Source organism: Brachycentrus maculatus, unplaced genomic scaffold, assembly GCF_059751285.1.
Source record: "Brachycentrus maculatus isolate JH-2025_06_01 unplaced genomic scaffold, ASM5975128v1 h1tg000038l, whole genome shotgun sequence".
Lineage (NCBI taxonomy): Eukaryota > Metazoa > Arthropoda > Insecta > Trichoptera > Brachycentridae > Brachycentrus > Brachycentrus maculatus.
Window position 1 is genome coordinate 1,213,484 of NW_028280792.1, and position 22,665 is coordinate 1,236,148.

At 30.0% G+C, this 22,665-nt stretch overlaps 1 long non-coding RNA gene across 1 annotated transcript in view; it reads left to right on the forward strand.

Annotated features, from left to right (window-relative positions):
• Positions 1 to 16,823, forward strand: part of LOC148312598 (uncharacterized) — a 39,284-nt gene extending 22,461 nt beyond the window's left edge. Inside the window, exon 3 of the long non-coding RNA XR_015839147.1 lies at positions 16,270 to 16,823. This is a non-coding gene — a long non-coding RNA (uncharacterized LOC148312598). The remainder of the gene's footprint in view (positions 1 to 16,269) is intronic.
• Positions 16,824 to 22,665: the final 5,842 nt, after the last annotated feature.

A 22,665-nucleotide genomic window follows, 5' to 3' on the forward strand; every position in this document is an offset into this window, starting at 1 on the left:
GTTGTAATAATAATAAAAATTCCGTGTATTTCTTTTAAGCACGTACGTTTTAAGAGCTATATAACCAGTAGTATTAGCAAGAAACATGTGAAAATCAGTTTAGGAAAATGTCTGAACTATTACCATATTCCAGATTATGCTATTTCCGTCGCTCCCACATAGCTCCTAGTAGGAATGAGGGAGACATGAATATGTGATGTGAAATTGGTCGGATAATAAGTACTCGTATGACCCATATCCGAAGAGAACGGAACATTGTAATTCTCCCAAAGGAGGTGCAGTGCAACTTCTATTAAGAAATTAAAAATGTTTAAAAAAATTTTGCATTAGGAAAATTAAAAACTATTTTCAAATATTCTCAAATTATTATCTTCAAATTTTGAATTTTTAAGCTGGCTGTTTTTAATTTTTAAAGTAAATTTTATTTTTTTAATTAAAGGAGAAAAAACTTTTTTTATGTATTAATTTTAAATCAAACAAGTTTTTGTTAGTAAAATACAACTTAGTAGACTCAAAAAATCTGTGTTTGATTTAAAATTAATACATAAATTAAAATGGAGCTCTACAAATTAAACGCCAAATCAATAAATAAAAAAAAAGAGAAAAAACTTGTTAATTTATCAAATCACAGAACTGGTCTGTTTCAGAATTCTTCTGTTATAAATAACTCTACTTAATGCAAAAACCTGGATAAATGTCCTACCTAGATAAAATGAATCAACATCTCAAAGTCTGGGTATTTACATGTGGAAATTTGAGTTGTGTGGTTGTCAATCATGTTTAAAATAGTGAATATTACATGTGTGTAAAGAGATCACTTAAACCAGCCTATGATAGGCCGTCAGCCCTATAATTATCTAGGCTTCCATATTTGTTTTCATCTTTGTTGAGATATTGAGATGTTGAGATTCATATTTTTGTAAAATTAATAGATATGAAAAAAAAGGTGTTATGACATTGTAATAATTACGACTGAACACAAAGAATTCAAAACAGTAAAAAATACAAAAGCTCGTTAATTATTTTTTGTCAAATCGGAAAATTCATTTTCCTGTATGTAAAACGGTTTATCACGAAAACACTTCAAATTTATCCCTCTATGAGTGTCCTCAAAAATACCAAGGTAAGCGCAAACACAATCGTTTCGAGTTATGGGAAGTTAAAGTTTTAAAATTGCTACAAAAATAGAGATTCAAAAATACGCTACCGCTTTTTGGTACACAGGTGTAATATGTTTTATTATTATTTGTTCTCCCATTTCGGTTAGTATATTCCACTAACGCGTATGAAGAGCTGAATTAAATTTTCTGCTGGATGAACATAATATTTTAGTAAAAACTGCTTTTGTTCAAACCTAATAGGCTCCTAAAAATAGAACGGAAATAAATTTTGCAATATAATATACTGTCTAAATTAAAAATAGACTACGATACCTGGTAAAAAAATACTTTGATCGTAAATTCTTATACCGGTAGAACATTTTACAATATGATACATAAGAAAATATTTTTTTAGTGTTGATTTTACCGAGATTTAAAGCCTGGATCACATCTCTCTCTCTCATTCTCGACACACATATACTCACCGCTAGATGAATGAATAAATGCTTTTCTTCATTTCACTCTTTAGGGTTCTGGCCTTCCTCAAGCTTTCGTTTTTTTGTAGTAATGGTGATACCATTCACATCTGCTAACAACTCGCATTTCTGCGTCAAGCTCTTGGACGCTACTCCGAAACATTTCTTCCCAAACTGTCATTCCCTCGTCTGGATATACGAGTATAGTCAGGTTTTATCCATTTTCTCTGATCAACCACGATCAAATACGAATTCCCAAAATTCTGGACAACATCAACGGTTGTCAAATAAATTAATTGGTAACTTTATGATTTGTATGGCATATGACAATGCGCGCACGGATAGATTTAAATTCTTTCCGGCGTTTTCAGACATCGTTAAGGCTCTGAGAAAAGAAAGAGGTCCAGGGATGTTTGGGTGCCGTTTCAGTGTCGATTCGTTTCGTGTAAAAGTTGGTATTGCAAAGCTTTGGATGATTTTTTTGAGTGTTGATGCTGTTCTAGTGTTCTCTTTTGTTCAGTATTGCTTTCCATTGAACTACCCACAGAAGAGACAACGAGAAGGTTCAACACTTTTACCCCCACCCTACAAAAGCAAGCGGAAATACTAGCATGTTATTATTTAAAAAATATATATACATATATATGACGATGATGATACTTAATAATGAAAACATCCAGAGTTGATCCAATACGTGATGGTGAAAATAGCGATGTAATAATAAACATATTATTTAGGTCATAAAAATTGGTTTCCTTTGATATTGATTATACTATCAAAGGATTCCGGCTGTTCTTAATTGATCCTACATATATACCGCAAGAACCCTTTCTCGCATAGTCCATCCTATTATATATTGTACATCCCTCCTTATTGTCAGCTGGATACATTATTTGAAATGGGTTGGGCCGAAGGAGGCTGCTCCGCGCTCAGGGCTCGGGGAGGAGGGCACTTTTCAGGAGATATTTACTATTAAGGGTTGTACACAAAACAAGCATTATAATGTAGGATTTCTGTCAGATACTAAAATCAAATGGTTTTGGAATCAATACATTTGTTTTATTCAAACGGTTACTGTTATTAAAATAAACGAATTTCTGTTCTGGATATGATTTCATTCAAATTTAATATTCGTTTGCAAAAATGTTCATGATACTGATCACAATACTTAATTTTAGCAGAGTATTGTAAAATGTGTGTTTGAAAAATACATCACCCAGACCAATTAAAAATAAAATGAAATTAACTTGTTTCTATCGCTTCAATAAACATTTGGCTATTTTTGTTTGTTTTTAAGCTTCCTTATATTCTTTTAGTCAAAAAATATAAGTGTCTAATATTCCATATTACCCTGGACTGGTACCTGAAGCGGAGGGCTGATCACTTTTCCTTCATTTGTTAACGATCAAGATAACACTGCGTTTGTTTGATGCAGTACCCTATACACCATTGGGGTGCGGATAAGGGTTTGATTTGATTTAATATTCTTTTAAATTGCACTGTTAGAATGCTATGTTTTGTTTGCAAAAAGTGAACCTGAATAATATTAATAAATATAAATAAAATAAAAACAATGAAAAATAATAAAAAATAAAAATAAAAATATTAATATAATACACTAAAGACAAAATAATATTAATATGGATAGATTAAAAGCTTTCATAATTATTAATTTAATCATTATCCTTACTAACGTACCGCCATACGAACAAACATGATTGGGTCGATCATAAAATAGGAACAGTGTATTTCCAGATATTTTGTTCAAAATTTAATACACAGGAGATTAATATTAAATCATAATTTTATTAAAGTGATACTGCTAACGTAAGATCAAAATGATTCACTCACTAATTTTATTAATTAAATTTGTAATTCATTTAAAAGTTTTATTTTATAACTGGCATGTAAATATCTGATCTTATTGCACTTTGCATAGCTAAATTAAAAAACGAAGGCAAAAAATGTAGCACGTCACATTTTTTAGTTATGAATATTTTTAATTGACCAAAGTTTATCTTATTATTTATGTATAAATACCTATAAAAACATTTATTGCCATCGCGTTGAATATTCATAGGTCAATATATTTCCACTGTTACTCCATAATTATCAATATTTTCTTGAATCCCTTATAACTTAGACTAAAACATGTCTAGATACCAACCATTTTTACGGTTTCAACGTATGGGGTCCATACAAACAATAATATGACTGCAACATCAAAACTTGACGTGATACAAGCCAGTGACGTGAATTTGTCACCATATAGACTTTGAATAAGAACGATTAACTAAGTCCAAATCAGTCATCAAAATTTCAGTTACAAAATCATTTTCGACCAGTGTTATTAGGATGTGAAACCATTAACCAAGTCAGCGTTCATTTTGTCTCTTATATTATAATTATTATTATATAATCACAAAGGGGTGTAATTAATAACTAATTTGAATAATTGAAACGAGCACATTTAATTGAAATTATACTAAGGTACTCTCCTGAAGTACTGCAATTCATTTAAATAAGATTAATTAGATGAAGGGTTGATAATTTAATCTCGTTGAAGTGACCTGTGGTCGAGCAACAATTTTCAGCAAAATGCTCGCCAATCTTCCGATAACATTTTCATATTCGTCCCTGCAACGAGTTGCCCAATGATTGTTGGCAATTACTTTTTAATTTATTAAGGCCCAGTTTTCGTTAAGTCGCAACTTAGAACGCACGAAAGTATAGAAAAATTACAATAAATATTTTCAAAAGTTATTTCAAATGTCTAATTACTATCATTAGGAATATGGTTTAGCTTATGAAACTGAGCTCCGATTACATTGATTAAAAGTACATGAGATACAAAGTTACTGTCATTTACTAAACATGTGATAGTTTCAACTGGACGAAGATAGTAAAAAAAGAGTAAGGGTCGGTGAAAACTCTTTATTTTAAGAACTTTTCATTACATGGTCAAATATCAACTTAATTTCTGAATACAGATACAATAATACAATTAATATTGAAAAAAATCTAATAAAAACATAATTATTCATTTATACCGCGTTATAGCTCTTAAATGCATAATTAATTTCCTAAGAAGATATTAAAATATCCATTAATATTTAAAAATAAATAATTTGTAACAGAATGGAAGATGGTAAGCGGATTATGGGTTTACAAAGTGTACATTAGCATCCATTATGTGTTTACCGGCTTGTATGTGTTGTACAAAAGATTATATATTAAACCCATTTATATAAAGCAATAAATCCAGCTCTGCTTTCTTATAGCATTAAAAAATCCCAATCCGCCAGCAACAGGAAGAGGCACGGGGCAGGGGGCAGGGGGCAGGAAGGAGCGGGGGGAGGGTAGATTTATGTTGCCTTATTTTTGTATGAATAAATACTTTGCCGATTTAATGATTTTAAAAATAACTTTCTAACAAAATACTTTCCAAACAGTAATACTTACATTATTTTTTTGACATCCCCACATAGATGAAGAAGAAAGAATATCTAAAGGTCTGAGCAGTTATGGGGCTTATGACTGTCATAGGCTGGTTTAAGTGATTACTTTACACACGTGTAACAATCACCAATCTTATTCATGATTGACAACCACACTGCTCGAATTCTTACTATTATAGATGTGAACTTTTTTAGAAATATTGCTGTCAATTGTTATGCTGTGAATAAATATGGTTTTAGTTATTATTAAAAAATGCTTTATAAATAAAAATGTTTAACGATTGGATGGCCATACTAAATGAAAATATTTTTTCTATATTTAAATATTTTGTAGATATCTAATATTGCACACATGCATTTAAAAAAAAAGTATTTTTTGATTTTAAATAAATTAAATTCTTTACTAAAGAATTAAAGTTATGAGAATTAAAGTTATTATGTTAAAGTTAAATCGCATCAAAGTTATTTTAGGTATAGAATATGGACCAACTTTTGTTTCAATTTTGAACACACAAAGTATTTTGAATCAAATATGGTAACTATCTGAAGTGATGAGCAGTATTTTGTTACATTTTCATAAATGTTATTTTTTTTAAATTACGAATGTGTATGAAATTTTTCCGTTCGCATGAATTTAAAAAATGTAATTTACCTTCTTATACCATTTAGAAGAAAAAACATCATTGTTGAAGCGGTGAAGTAAATATCAACTCAAAATCGTACATGATACAAACAAAACAGAGATCTGAAAGAATCATTTAATTTTCTTTTTTAAATCAATATTTTTGAGAATAAACTTCCGAATAAAGTTTGTATTTAGTTAAACCCTCGAACGAAATCTTCGGAAATAACTTTGAATAAATGCCAAACAAATACAAAATTTTACGAATTAAAAAAGATCACAACTTATTTAGGGGCGGGGTTGCTGAAACGGTGAGCGTTTACAGCCTTCAGGGGGTTGGGGTAGAATTTAAGAATTTCATCTCAGCCATAAATTTCAACTTGCCTCCGTCTCCCGCGCGCGCCGGATGTGGATCCGGAAGTTTTATTGTTACTTGAATATGATAATCATCTTCTTGTTCGAAGTCCTTAAAGGAGCTCTCCAACACTCTCCTACCCTGCTGTCCTGATGCCCCGATATATTCCTTTGGTTTGTCTAATAGCGGGACGCGAAGGGACACTTTTTTCCGGATTACTACGTATACGTTCGTGAAAAAATGTGGCAAATTAAAACCAATTTATTCTACCCCTTATTAATATCATCATAATGGTGTTTTTTTTTAGAGGTTTGGTTTTTAATTCACTTTGACAGTTGATAGTTAATTTGTAGTCAGTACGTTTTGTCATTTCACCAATAGACTGACGTCAGAACAGCGCTCGCAAATTGTGAAAATTTATTTTGAAAATCATGGTTCGGTTCGCCTAACTTATTATTACCCAACGTCCAAGTGACTCCGAAATCTATCTACGGCTTATGCAACACCGCTTATCATGACCCTACTCAGGATTCAACTTTTTAAGTTTCATAGCTTGTGCCTACTCGTGAGTGGATTTACTCTTTATGTTTAAAGTTACTATAATTTCATGTAATTCATGAGTGAAAATTCTAGTCAAAAACAACTTATCGTGCACTACATCCATTTTACGTATTTGTCCATCCGAGCAAATCATTCGAAAGATCGTGGATTGTTTTCGCACCTCGTATAGTATAGTGGATGATAGCACAGAAGAAGTTATTGCTGCAGTGGAGCGTAGTATTGAGTAGAATCCGAATGAGTCGATTAGAGCATGAATAGCAATTAGAGCTGTGCCCATCCACTTTGTCAAAGATTCTGCGGAAAGATTATGTCTTAAAAGCTTACAAGATCCAGCTTGTGCAAGAGTTGAAACCGCGTGACCATTATGCACGTCGTAGGATCGTAAATGGACCGAAAACAATATTCAGCTCGATCCTCTTTTTAAATTCAAAATTTTGTTCACCGATGAGGCACAGTTTTGAAAAGAACACATTCAGAATTGAAAAAACCTAGAAGCCCATGTCGAGACGACCTTCCATCCATTAAAAGTCACTGTTTGGTGTGCTTTATGGGCAGGTGGAATCATTGGTTCATATTTTTTAAACACGATGTCGGCCAGAATATTACGGTCAATAGAGAGCTACTGAACCATGGTTACTGGCTTATTCGTACCTCAGTTGAATGGCATTGATGTGACAGAGCTGTGGTTTCAACAAGATGACGCAACACGCCACACAGCGGATGCTACCATCAATTTATTGCGGGACATTTGAATTTGTATACAGACTATTTATTGATATCTCATCAAATATGAAGAAGAATCTTTTTCATTTTTGATGAGACGTCAAAAAATAGTATGAAAATATCTCCTGTAATTGAAGATAATGCAGATTTTGTGAACAAGTATTTGGACACACTCAAAATGTTGTGAATTTGTATACCTCTAAAAAAAAATACAACCTGTATAATATAATCTCAAAGGGAACTGAAAAATATTATGATAATAAACAATTTGTTGAGAGCGGCCCGAGGACGGGTCTGGTGTTGATTTATAGGTAAGAGGATTAAAGAATTTGATGTATTTTGAGTTTGTCCGGACCAACTGCTTGTGGGAACTCCTAACTTCAGAGCGTTATCCTTTATCCTTTAAGTAATTCTATTATCTTGATTAATTCGTCTCGTTTTTCTGCTGTCTTTTCGGAATTTATACTCTTTCTTATTTCTCCCCCTTTCGTGTTTTTCTCCTCCCGTTCGTATTCCAGATCTAGTCAAATAATTTCAAAGGGTTTCATCGATTTGACTGCAGAGGATGACAACTTATACACATAGTGATAGTAATTTTTTTCTTTACTATCGCTTAATGCCTGCACCTGGCGAGTGTTTTGCGCAGTGCGTATGTTATTTGTAATTTATGTATTAATTTTTAAATCAAACACAGATTTTTTGAGTCCACTAAGCTGTATTTTATAAACAACAACACATAAAAAATTATTATAGTGACAGTTGTCAAAATAATGATTTTTTATGTGTTTTTGTTAGTAAAGTACAACTTGGTAGACTCAAAAAATCTGTGTTTGATTAAAAAATTAACACATAAATTAAAATGGAGTTCTACAAATTAAACGCCAAATCAATAAACAAATTATTTTTAATTTATAAAATAACAATGTCTAATTATTTTCATTGTGTAATAGTACAGAAAGGGGATATCACAATAAATATATAATGTTATAAAACGCTTAATTTTTTATTATTTAAATGTTAAGTATTTTTGGTAATGATGCTAAGATGTTTTGGTTATTTGCATTATAATTGGAACACACCAATACTTTCTGTGTTTTTTTTTACTTTGTTGTTGTATTTTTTGTATATTACATTTCTTCAATCGACGTTTCGCTGGGGAAATCGAACAATTCTTTGGTAAATTTTAATTAAAAAAGAAAAAAACAACCAGTAGGTCATGGCACTTAAGATCGTCTGTTGCTTCATCCCTTCCTTAATGTTGCTACCCTCTGACGTCACTCGGTCTGGCGCCATGTGTTCGAAATTGCTTCACAAACTACTCTCTCCTTAAAACCCACCACGCAGAAAACACCTACCAATCTGTACCGTGTGTCACTATGTATCATTAGGATGATCGTATTTTTTTCCGAGTTCACTGCCTGGGATATGGATCCACCGTTGCAATAGCTATTACTTCCGGACAGGTTGCTTTATTGAGGCTCAGTCCTTCATTTCTGCTGAGCTGCAGATAAGGTCGGGTTAATCCAATTTCTGGCAAGGATGAAGTAGTAAAAATTACAACAAACCATGACATGTGAAACAATGACGTACATCTTTAACACGTTAAACATATCTCGGCTATCTAAACTCAAAACACAGTAAGGGACATTTTTTTTCTAGTACTTTTTTTTTTGCATTTTTGGACTTTTAGGATTTTTGGACATTCAGATTCTACTTAGAAATGTACCACATAAAAAATCCCATATTGTGTTTTAAGTTTGGACAGCCGATCTATCATATAGAATCCATTTAAAAATCATGAATATATTTTGAAAAAGTTAATTTTATATAACAATTGGGGTTTTGTCTTGTCATAATTCATATAAAAATACATTAAAAGTAACTTCTTCTAACTCTTATCCGCAATCAATTGTGCATAAGGCACTGATTGTTAGCAGTGCCCTATGCACCATTGAATGCGGAAATTAGAAGTGGTATTATTTGACCGTTAAATACATAACGGGAAGGAGATCAGCCTTGCGCTTGAGGTACCAGATTAAAAGTAACTAACATAATAAATAAAAAAGACAGAAATGGTTCAAACGTGAAATTTGAACCAAGAAAAATTAATAACAAATCACAAAGATACAAACATCATGGAAAACAAGAGTAAGATAGGAAGATCAATTGTATGGAAACATTAGAACAAGTATATCTTTCTGATGCATTTTTTCAAGTTCATTTATTTTTCTTTCACCAGTAAGTTTTGTTTAAACACTCCAAAGAGCTAGTCGAATTGAGCAAAGGCAATATAAAGCATAGGCCTTACTATTATACAAACTTAGTTGTTTGTATCAACTCCACGTGTATTTGATTGTGTTCGAGTTTTATATTGCTGAATTCAGATATTCAATAATGCAATTCTTTTAATAGGACATGGTATAGATTTTTTATACCCAAAATACATGGATGAGAACGTAGAAATTTTGATTCTTTATTACCTATAAAGGAATTTGACGTAAGTACATATACATATTGTATATATATATATATATATATACTGTTAAGAAAATATATGACAGCTAATATTATAATATGGTTTATGAGGAGTATGAATATTTGTCGAATAGCTAAAATACCAAAATTCCAATTCGTGTTCCAACGTGATACATAATATAATGCTATTATTTAGTAAGCTAAACAATGTGCTTGTAATTTCGTCCATTTCGTATGAATAATATCGGTGATTTACAATTTGGCGGGTATACTTTATCGCTCACATAATTAATTCATTGTGTATCTCATTTTATTTTATTAACAAGTAATTTATCGAATAACCAGAATGTATCTAGCAATTTCGAAACTATTGTATAATATTTCGATGCGGTGTATAATACAAAACAAATTGTTTATTATTTTATTATTATTATTATTCTTAACATATACGAATAAGTCTTGAGGTAAGCCTTTGGAAGCCTGGATATTTATCGTGTATTATTCACTGTACTAGCCATGATTGACAACCATATTAATCAAATTTTATTAATAAAGTACAATCAATAAACATTGAGTGTGAGTCCCTCTCCAAGCACAAGAGGTTAGTCTCTTTTTTGGAGAGGCACAGCGAAACCAGTATAAGATATGTAAAAAGTAGTAATATCTGTGAATTGAATGAAATTTCAATATTTTTTGTAACCACATTTAAACAAAATCTGCAATGTGAATAAAAACGGTATCAAAATATAATACGTGATTTTTTCAGGTATCAGATTTTACATCGCTCGCATAATCTCGGTGACTTATTTGTTTTTCCCTCTTTGTTTCATTATTTTGATATCACCAACGATCTTGTATACAACCGTATTATATACAAACGTAAGCTTTTGAAAAATGTGACAACCGTCCCCGCGGTGTTTAAACGATATGAAAAATATATTCTGTACATTGTCCGTAGCAAAAACCACGATGACTCGCTTCCTGTATGGATGCAACGAATTTGATTGATTTCGATTATAAAAAATAAGAGGAAAATATCATAACAAACTATGGAAATACGCACATCCAAAATATAACGCCATTAGTTAATAGACAAATTATTTTAAAAAATCGTTTCTCGTTTCGAACGAATAAGTGCAATTTTAAGAAAAAAATGTTATGACAACATAAGTTGATGGTTAAAATACTGAAGTTTTAGGATGTATTTATTTAAATTTGAAATATTTCAATATATCACAAAACAAATCAAAGAAAGGTTAAAATTCCGTTCAAGTCGTTCAAAACAAAAAAGACATAAATAATGTTAAAGTTACCTACTTTGCATAGATAAATTTTTAACTTCTGTATGGAATCGATGCCCTGGATCAGAGTTCATTATTTTAAAAATAATTTTACCACTCCAGTAATTTGTACACATATTAGATTAATGATAAAATGCAAATTAAATTATACATGTTAAACATGTTTTTAGTATAATTGTTATTATTTCATATGGTTACTAAAGTTTTTTTTATAATTTTAATTCAAATGAACATAAAATTCTAGACATTTCTACTTTGACAATCTTTAAATAAATAACGTAGTTCTCTCCAATAAGAGATATTCTCTCCAAGAAGAGAATTTATACATAATAAATTTTATAATTCACAATTTGAGAGGTCAAACAGCGATGGTATCGGTTTTTGGCACAAAAATATCTACGTTCAAATAAATCCGTTTTGATATTATGAAAAAAGTGGAGGTAAAATGAAGAACAAAATATACCTATAAGTACATTATGGAATATCGATCCGCAAAAGTTTTGGTAAACAAGTCCATTTGTCTAGTCTTCATCTCCATTTTCTTCATCCCCCATACCTTTATATTGTATATACTTTTATACACTATTACATCTAAACACTTTCTTTTTCTACAACATTTTCAGTGTGTCCAAATACTTGTTCATAAATCTAGAATATCTAGGAGTAGGAGTTATTTTTTATTTCTTGAATGTTTTCCGCAGATACTTTGGCACATTTTATGAATTTTATAAAATTAAACAACTTTTTTAAACCACTTTTTTATTAATACAATTTAACCTACCGGTTTCGACAAAAACCTTGTCATCATCAGGGTTTACTTAATTGTAAAACATTATTTATTTATTTTTACTTATTTTTATATTATTTTTAGACATCTCAACATAGATAAAAAAGGATATGGAAGTCTGGGCATTTACTCAAATTCTTCAAATTCAAAACTTTTATATATATTGTTCAAATTCGAAACATATTGCTTGAATTGATTAGGATTTCACTAGAGATATCTATGGTGATATGAAAGAAGCTTTTTATTGAGCAGAAACTCTTTTATATGTGATTATAATAACAAGAAATTATTTTTACTCATTTTGTAATAGGACTAACTAACTAACCATCACGCCGCTTCCCCGCAGGGGTAGGCAGAGAGAATCGAACGCCACACCACTCTGTCTTTGCAAACATTCTTCGCCTCTTCTAGATTGATCCATCTCCTCATACTTACCCGACGATTATTACGACTGATAAATTCTACGATCCCGAAAAATAAAATTTTGATTAGAGAGTAAAATAAGACTTCCCTCCATGTAGAATAAATCGTTTAAGTATTTTGTTGAAAAAACAATTACTATTTTCAGCGGTAGAAGGTATTAGCAGAAAATCTTAGGAAGTTAAACTCTCGCTAATACTTTGAAACATTACCTTAAATGTTCGTAGTTCATATTTGGTCAGTGTTGTTGGTTTGGTCCCCGGTAGAGTATCAGGCCTCTGCTGATCTTTATTACAACGGTATAATTCCTTTAAGTTGTTAAGTCTACAAAACAAGACACCAAATATTTGCAGACAAGATCTGAGAGGAATTTGAACACGTTTTATACTAATACCTCCGCAATAAACAGTATCGTTTTTTCTCCATATAGATTTTTTAAATTTATATGATTATTTATTTAACTCAAGATAGTAGTGTAATGGTCAGCACGCTCGGCTCCGTTCTGGAGGTCCCGGGTTCGATTCCCAGGGGGGAGGGTAAAATGAATATAAATGATTTTTTCACAATAATATTTATTCAATATTACCCTGGACTGGTACCTGAAGCGGAGGGTTGATCACCTTTCCTTCATATGTAAACGATCAAAATAACACAAAATATTTTTTTTGAACTTGTACACATCTTATAAATCTTGAGTCTCGCCCTTTCATTTTTTTAAATTAAATAATTTTATAATGCAAAATATTAAATAAAAATAATAATAATAATAATGAAACCCTTATCCGCACCCCAATGGTGCATAGGGCACTGCATCATATAAACGCAGTGTTACCTTGATCGTTAACACATGAAGGAAAGGTGATCAGCCCTCCGCTTCAGGTACCAGTCCAGGGTAATATTGAATAAATATAACAGTGAAAAAATAAAAGAAAATAATAAAAAGAAGTAAATAAAACTCACTCTAAAGCATATTTTTTTTCTAAGGAGCAAGATTCTTGTTTATGCAACACTCTCCTCTCTGCCTGTCAGGTTTTTGACATTTTTTACTCCCCACCATCTGTCTTCTCTTTCAACTACTCCGCATATCTCTATTTTATTCTTCTTCTTCTTCTCTATGCTTCCATTTTACCTCTTTGATGATAGAGATGTGGTCACAATGGTGCAGAATATGTTACTTCGTCTTTCCATTTTCTCTTTTTCTGTTGTTTACTGTAAGTTTTTTTACACTCTACTTAAAATCCTTTTTGTATGTCACTCTCACCACCCTTCTCAAAAAATAATAATAATAATATTAAAATTACTAAAACACCAGTCTAGTAATTGATCGGCATTATGTATTTTTTTCAAAGTTAATTTATAAATTTAAATATATCATAAAACGATACGTAGTCTTATTGTAATGTATACGATCAATAGCGAATAGAGTCAGGTACACAAGGAAGAGATAAAAAATAGCTGCGAGGAATACAAATAAGGATCAGAAATATCCCGACCCAAGATAAAAAATAAGATTTAGGAGCTCAATTAATATAAAACAAATATGTACATATCTTTCAAATGTACCATATTCTATGGATATCTGTTTACATCCATGTAAATGGATTATGTATAACCCACATAAAATAAATTAAAGCCAACGCTCTTAGTTGCATATACGAATATCACATAAGTTTGCTTAAAATCTATTCAATCTTCCACATGTCAGGTCTAAAATGTGAAATGGATATGACTGTACATTAAAAACGATTATTCATATATTGAATTAGGCAATCTTTTGATTTCTTCTTGAAATCTGAAAATACTAAAAGCTAAAAAAAAGTACCTCTAAAAAAGACCCAAGTATTGAAATTACTTATTAGAATTTATTTATTTGTTTTTACACATTTAAGTATATATAAATAATATATATAAATATATATATATATATATATATATATATATATATATATATATATATATATATATATATATATATATATATATATATATATATATATATATATATATATATATATATATATATATATATATATATATATATATATATATATATATATATATATATATATATATATATATATATATATATATATATATATATATATATATATATATATATATATATATATATATATATATATATATGTATATATATATATATATATATATATATATATATATATATATATTTATATATATATATATATATATATATATATATATATATATATATATATATATATATATATATATATATATATATATATATATATATATATATATATATATATATATATATATATATATATATATATATATAAATATATATATATATATATTTAAATATATATATATATATATATATATATATATATATATATATATATATATATATATATATAAATATATATATATATATATATATATATATATATATATATATATATATATATATATATATATATATATATATATATATATATATATATATATATATATATATATATATATATATATATATATATATATATATATATATATATATATATATATATATATATATATATGTATATATAAATATATATATATATATAATAAGTGATTTTTGTTAAGATTTTTTGTTAAATGTCAAACATTTAACAGATTCTTTGAATTCACCAAAAAGTCACAAGATACATTTTGAGAGCATAATTTGGAGAATTTCTGAGAGGCGCTATAATCACATTTGTAAAAAAAAAACACCCTACAAATATAAAAATGGATGTTATTTAAAAAAAATATACGTTAAGTCTTTAGAAGTCTGTCATTGTTTATTTTATGGTAAGAAGGTAGTCATTATTCGTATTTATTTGTAAGTATGCGTATATGTTTATAGAACACCATGATTTTCGCATTAAGGAACAAATAAGTCTGTGGTATACTGTATTTACAGCCTTATTCGTATGTTTATATAGGCGCTTCGTGATAGATAAACACGATTATAAAGGGTTTAGTATGTACTTGACTTTGTTTCACACAACTTTGTACTCAAACATACTCCTCCACCGACAGAAGTCAACCCTCTCAACAATATGTACATATAAAGACGTTCAACAAACAGCACGAAGATGATATTTTATTTAAATTTATTAGATTTTCATGGCGTCTCAGACGTGAAAAGCGTTTTCTAAGTTATTATGCCTTGTGTCTTTTGAAAACTTGAATCTTGTGAACTAAAACAACTGCAAAGTCACGACAAAAAAATCTAGTAAGACATTAAGAACACAATATTTTATATAATAAAATAAATATAATAAAATGTAGGTAAAAATGTAAATAATTAATATTTTATATAATAATAAAACAAAATATTTTATATAATAAAATAAATATAATAAAATGTAGGTAAAAATGTAACGGTATTTAAGAAAACATTTTGAGTGTGTCCAAAAGCTTGTTCACAAAATTTGGATTATCTCCAATTACAGGAGTTATTTTCATATAATTTTTTGACATTTCATCAAAGATGAAGAAGAATACGGAAGTTTGGGCATTTACGGGGCTGACGACCAGTTTTATTGTTTTATTACTTTTAATTGATATAGAATACATATTAAGGTGAAGAAATATGAAATAAGAGCATGCTTTATTCTAAAAATAAAATTACATAACTTTCTATTTTAAATTAAGTTTTACTTAGTAAATACCACCATTTTTATTTAGTACTTTTTATTTACTAGTTTTCCTTTGTAAAAAGTCTATATACTGAGTAAAATTTAAATTAAAAATGTTTAGATTTTACCACAAAATGACTGCTAAATGAATCAATAAATTAATGTTTTTGTTGCCTCCTGACGAATGAAATAAAACACTCTACTCATTTCACTGAAAATATCTGTCTATAGGTGAAACCGCTTTTTGGTTAATTGGCAGAGGAGTCATTACAATATCTTTAAAATGTCTTTTGATGAAAAAATACAATTACTAATCTTTTATTAATTGTTTGTTTCAGATACATGTTTCCGCAATATAGGCTGTAGTAGGATTCGTATATTAAATAATAAATTTACCAAATCAGTGCCCTTCAATACATTAGAATATTCTTAAAATTGCTACTTACAAGGCAATAATCTTAAGCCACTGAAAAATACTTAGAAGTTAAATTATTAATAATTAGCTAAAACGTAATGTTGTCAATTTCGTCTCAATAAAGTAATATAAGACTCTTAAAACAATTTAGAACTGATCAAATAAACTTTCAATAAATAGTGATTCGGGTCAAGGGTTGATTGTAAGGGTGCCTGTACACGCACCGATCCGACGCGGCCGAGGTCGCTCGTCGCGCGCGGTCGTGTTCAAGTTCGGCATGTCGGAGCTGGCCAAGGCGATGTTGGGGGCGCAGCCGCAGCGCTCGCAGTCGTGCAACGAGGAGGGCGCCTTCTTCGGGGGGCGCCCTCTTCGGCGCGCGCACAGCAGGCGCGGCGCCCCGGGCTGCTAGGGGTACGCCATGTCGCTGCGCTGCCTGCACAGGCGACTCTCGTCCGCCGGACACCCCCACCCGAATGACAAAACGTGAGTACGAACCCTTAACTTTAAATTGTTTTCTTCCTTTTTCCATGTTCGCTCCCTAGGTGGAGCATATGGCCAACACGAGACGTCTCCAAGTTACTTGGCTTCCTCCAGGTCAGTCCGGCATTCCGAAGTTCCACTGAGTATAGTCGGTGAATGGTCGTCAGTGGTCTTCCGGGACGCCAGAATCCTCGGGGTTGGAAGAAGAGTCATGAGGGGTTAATGCTCTCAGGTGGCATTCTAAGAACATGTCTCAATTATGTCTATTTTCTCCTCTTAAGGACTTCCAGTAATTATTTTATTAGTTGCTAAAAATCCTTTAAGTTGTAATAATTTTTTCTCTTTTCCTAGCTGATACGATATTTATATTAACTTTGGGTTACCTGAAAGTACAATCGTTTTTTTAACACTTGCAAAAAAACTTTAAAAAAATTCTAGTTTAATATCATTTCTTAAAATCTATGGTGGTTTTACGAGTATACTTGAAATCCGTATCATATGATATTTCAAAATGATGCAAACTGTATCGAAACACGTATCCTTAAAGATTTTTGGAAAAAGTGCTGTTTGCCATGTAAATTTTAATAATAACAAAAAACATTTATTTATTCTGACAGAAATAAGTTATTTTACGTTTTTAATAATAAAATAGCAAAGAATTGGTGAAAAAATATAACTGGCTTTCTGAAAAAAATATAAAACTGCACGGCAGTAACCCCAAATTAAGAAACTGTAGGTTTATCATCAAAATATACGTATTTTTTTAGAAGTTCAAAGGAAAATTTTCAATAAAAATATAACGTTTATTTCTAATTCCCCTTGATATTTTTTTAGTCGACAGATTTTTATAAGCTGAAGTCATTTCAATTTACAGAATCACACGATATTAGATTCAATATTATAATTATTGTTGCATCGTAAGATAGTTGAACTGTCAAGAAATTTTGTTGATGTTGCAAAAATTATTTTTTTATATTTATATATTGATTTAAATCCAAACAAAATTAGGGAGATACTTATTACTTATGTCTGAATTAAATCGAGAAAAGATATATCAATATTGAAAAATTTTCTAACATCTGAATACTGCAATATATCGTTCCGAACATTTTTAATTTGTTGCCGACGAATGTTAGAGGTCAAAATAAAATATGGAACAAAGACAAAATAAAGGAAGGGGTAAACGATCAAGAGGTAATTTTCTGAAAATTGTAAAATGTTTATGTTATTAATACTTTTTTCTTTTTTGTGTGTATATTAGGTTAAAATTGTTAAAAAGAATTTAAAATGGATTAAAAAAGAACTCCACCGACAAGACACACAAGGTGACTTGGTGGGTCTCAGCAAAAAAAATATATGTTTAAAATTGTGTGTTTTTTTTTTTAAATATATAGTAAAATGTAAAAATCTCTCAAAATGAATGGTGTAAAATACTTTCAGTTTATAAAATATGAAAAAATTGATAAGTCAATAGCAATATTTGTGCTGTATCATCAATAGTAGGTCCTGAGCTGAGCGGACTGTCTCGATGGTATCTATCCCCATCAGATTGTTCCTCAAAGGGTGAAATTAAATCCAATTATAATTTGAATCTCGACCCATAATACCAACGCGATGATATCAAATTGGAACCTTTTAAATGGTCGCCAAGTATTTTAACTTCGTAATCGGTCCTATTCATTTCACCCCCTCCGCGCTCCTGCCCGAACTACCCGAGCGCTAATGAAATGACTGAGAAATTAACTGACTTTCAAAAATGTGTTTTCATACCGATTTTATTTGATTCGATCGATTGAAAAAATACATATTTGTCTTCTTCTGCTTGGTGTAGGCCTTGTGGTCTGTTTTTAAGACGGATTAATTAATGTATCACCCATCTCTTTGGTGGTCTTCCCGGGAGTCGTCTACCTTGGGGCTGGCCGTACAGTGCGGGAATGTGAGGGAATTTGGATGGTTCCATTCTCCTCACATGCGTATACCATTGCCTTCTATATAAACTAAATGCACAAAAAATTGAAATATTTTTTTTTATAAAAACAGAAATACTTATGTGATATTATATACAAAAATATTTCAATTTCATACTATAGGTATCAAATTGTGATAGAGTGGGTTCGAACCCAGAAACTGACTTCAGAGTCCGCGACTCTAACCACGGGACACAATATGATGTGGTAGCTTTAGTACATAGCCATCTTTTGTACCATAAACGGATATGAATAAAAAAAACTTTTTACGCAGTAGTGCCAACACGCAATCTAAAAATACGTGTATCGTAAAAAGTTGTCGTTAAATTTGTGAACATTGTGTTGCCGTTTCAGTTACTTTTTTCCTTTATACAGAAATTTGCATATTTTAAGATTTTTAATGCTTCACATTCACTGTGCAATGAAGTCCAGCATTTTCAAAAAGTTCACAAAATATTACTGTTGGATCCAAGGCAATTATTCTTCAACTATAAGCAGTACATAAAATGAAAATATACGAAAGTATAACTCAATTTTTTTCATAATAATATCATCAGATCACCGTGTCGTGAACCTCTGACTTTTAGGTTTCTTGCCGATTACTCCCTAACAATAAGGAATCCGTTTCCTGTAAATACAGAATTACTCAGTTCACTCTTTATCCTATATGCTCCATAAATTCTTATCGGACTGACGTCATTCCCATTAAACATTTTTAAAATATCATTCCCAGGTTCGTGTCAACTTTTCTTCAACCATTAGTAATTCAAGTGATAATGTGATTCGGTTGTATAGGTCTAATAGGTCCAATTCTTAGACAAAAATGTCACCAATTATTTTTTTGTAACTGCATTATCAAATGGCACCGATCACTCTTAGTTTAAGGGTTTGGTGTCTTTTACTCCTCAAAAAATAGCTTTATATTTCATGGAAATGCACAAATGTGTAGCTCGTTTCTAAGGCTTTATACGAGTTGAATCGGATTGACTTTATCAGTCGAAAACTGCACTACGAACCTCTGATTTCGAAGCCTTGTGGCAATACTCTTCAATATAAACAAACAAACAAAAGTTTATTCTAAACGTATTGTATATGTTTCTTCTAAATAGGTCAATTTATATGCCTTTTATTGTTTATGAATGCAATTCAGAATTTTGAAATTTATATGGTTAATTTCAAATTGATAAAAAAAACACAAATTAAGTTAGGTTAAGTTTTTAATTTTTTAATTGAAATTTGGGATATTTACATACGATAAATAATTTTTAGTTTTTATCCGCGTGTCACTGAAAACATTATGAATTTTCATAAAGTACAGCCTTTTTACGTAACTTTTGACTTTTTGTTGTTGTTTAATGTTTCTATTTTCACCTTTTAAAATGATTATGGTGTAGTTAAACTACCCTGACCTTACCGTGTATTTCATTTAACGTACCTTTGGGGCGTATAAAAATATATATGTTTCCACCTGTATTCTGGGCATCAGTGAGTTTGGAAGATATGCTAAAGGAGAAATAATGTTGAATATTAAATTTGGACTTTAAATGGATTGAAGCTTTTCATATTTGGATAAAAAACAAAAGAATATTGAAATATATCGATCAACACTTATCTTATAAATCGTATGACGAAGGTGATTTGAAGGTTTTATTTATGAATGTATATTATTTTCTGTTTGTTGATATTTTTCGTTGTACCAATTTTATTTTTACTCTTCATTTTGTAAATAATTAACAGTAAACTCAAATTTTTCAATGGCACTATGAATTTTTTTTCTTATTTGTTTGAAGTTTGAAATGAGGTGTAAACCATATCTGATGTTTATTGATTTTTATACAATAATGCTAACTCAGTAAAAAACAAAATATTGGAAAAAAAATTATCAACCAACTAAAAAAGCAAAGGCTTTGACATTTTTTTTATGTTCTTATATTTGTATGTCCTATTAAAAATGCACTTATTAATGAAGGGCTAGAAAAAAAATATATTATTCAATTTGTGGTGATTTTGTGGTAATAAAATGTCAGAAAAAACTTGATTAAAAATATATTATTTTTAAAAAATAATATAATATGAAAAATTACTCCTATAATTGGAGATAATCCAGATTTGTGAACAAGTATTTGGACACACTCAAAATGTTGTAAATAAATTAACTGGTCAAATTATAAGCTAAAATAATAAAAATAAAAATTATATTTTCTGGCGTTTCAAATGATTGTATTTATAATCCAGGATTCGAACCTCACAAACTAATATATGAGTTTCTGCCCAATAAAAAGATTATTTTCATCTCACCAATAGATGTCTCTAGTGAAGTTCAAGTGATTCAAAATTGGTTCAAATATATAGAACTTGAGTATAATATTGAGAATAAAGAATTTAAGTAGTGTGGTTGTCAATAATAGGTAGAAGTGGTGAACGTTACACGTGTGTAAAGTGATAACTTTAACTAGCCTATGACAGTCGTCAGCCCTGTTCATGCCCAGAATTCCATATTCTCCTCCATCTTTGATAAGATGTCAAAAAATTATATGAAAAATAACTCCTTTAATTGAAGATAATTTACATTTGTGAACAAGTATTTGGACACACTCAAAATGTTGATAAGAAACACCTTGTAAAATTCAAAACTGATTGCACATAATTACGTTATCAGTAAATAATTGAGTAAACCTTGAAATCTCGCACAGAAATGTGTCGTTTGATTCCTCCTCTGTTTCCTTTAGAAGTGGAATCTGGCCCTAAGGGTTGCTAATTGACGTCAAATCTAATACGGTGTCGGTTCAATTTACGACTTGGGGTTGAATTTTCCAAAATGCCCAGAATATTATATCATCATTTGTTGCCGGGTTCAATTGAGCGACTTAATTTGCCTAACAAATTGTTATTAAACTCCGATTTAAACTGTTTCAGAAGCCTGGTCTTCGAAAATCTGCAATTAATACACAATAATATCTAAAGAAAATAGTAGAGCAAAGTAAAAAAAATTGAAACGCGTTTATCGTTGAAAACAACGTAATAGCACCGAATTAATTTTACAAACGATTCGGTTTCATAATAACTAACATCTTTATATTGGTCTGACCACAGGTCTCTTAGTATTTTGTTACTTTATTAAATACTGTTGTGCCAAAATAATTACAGTATTTTTTTTAAATATGTTTTAATTACACAAGTGTATAAAGTGATCGCATAACCCAGTCAAATGCCTGGTAATAAGCCCTGGGATGTTCAAACTTCCATCTTTTTTCATATAAAGAGGAACGATATTTCATATCGTGTTGAAATATCTTTAACGTATATAGAATCGTTAATAGAACCATTTATACCGTGAACCGTTATAACCCAGACAACACAAATAGGATATATGATATTCAAATAATTGATTCGGCAGTCACTTTGTATTAATATCTATTAATTTTTAATTAAAGATTTTTTAGCAAATACCACTTTTTCTTAAAATCCATTGTAACACATCTTTGTGCACCATTATGGTGTTTGAAAATGATGTGGAGTGCATCGAAACACGTGTCATATTTTAAAAAAAATAAATATTGGTATTTACCAAGAAAACATAAATGAAAAAAGAGTATATTACATTTTATATTTGTCCATAAAAGTCGCAATGAATTCATATATTAAATCATAATAAATATAATGCGTATTTGAGATAAATCTCTCAGTCATTCTACGAGAGGTGATCAAAACCATCTTTATCAAGATCAAGAAATTCCCTAGTGCTTGTAGTCCCTGTAGAATCTCCATTCAGCTACATTCAGCATGCGAGCGTATATATGTAGACGTATGTACGTATATATCGTTTAACCTCTTTACGGTATCTATGTACGCATAATACAACCTGACTCTTT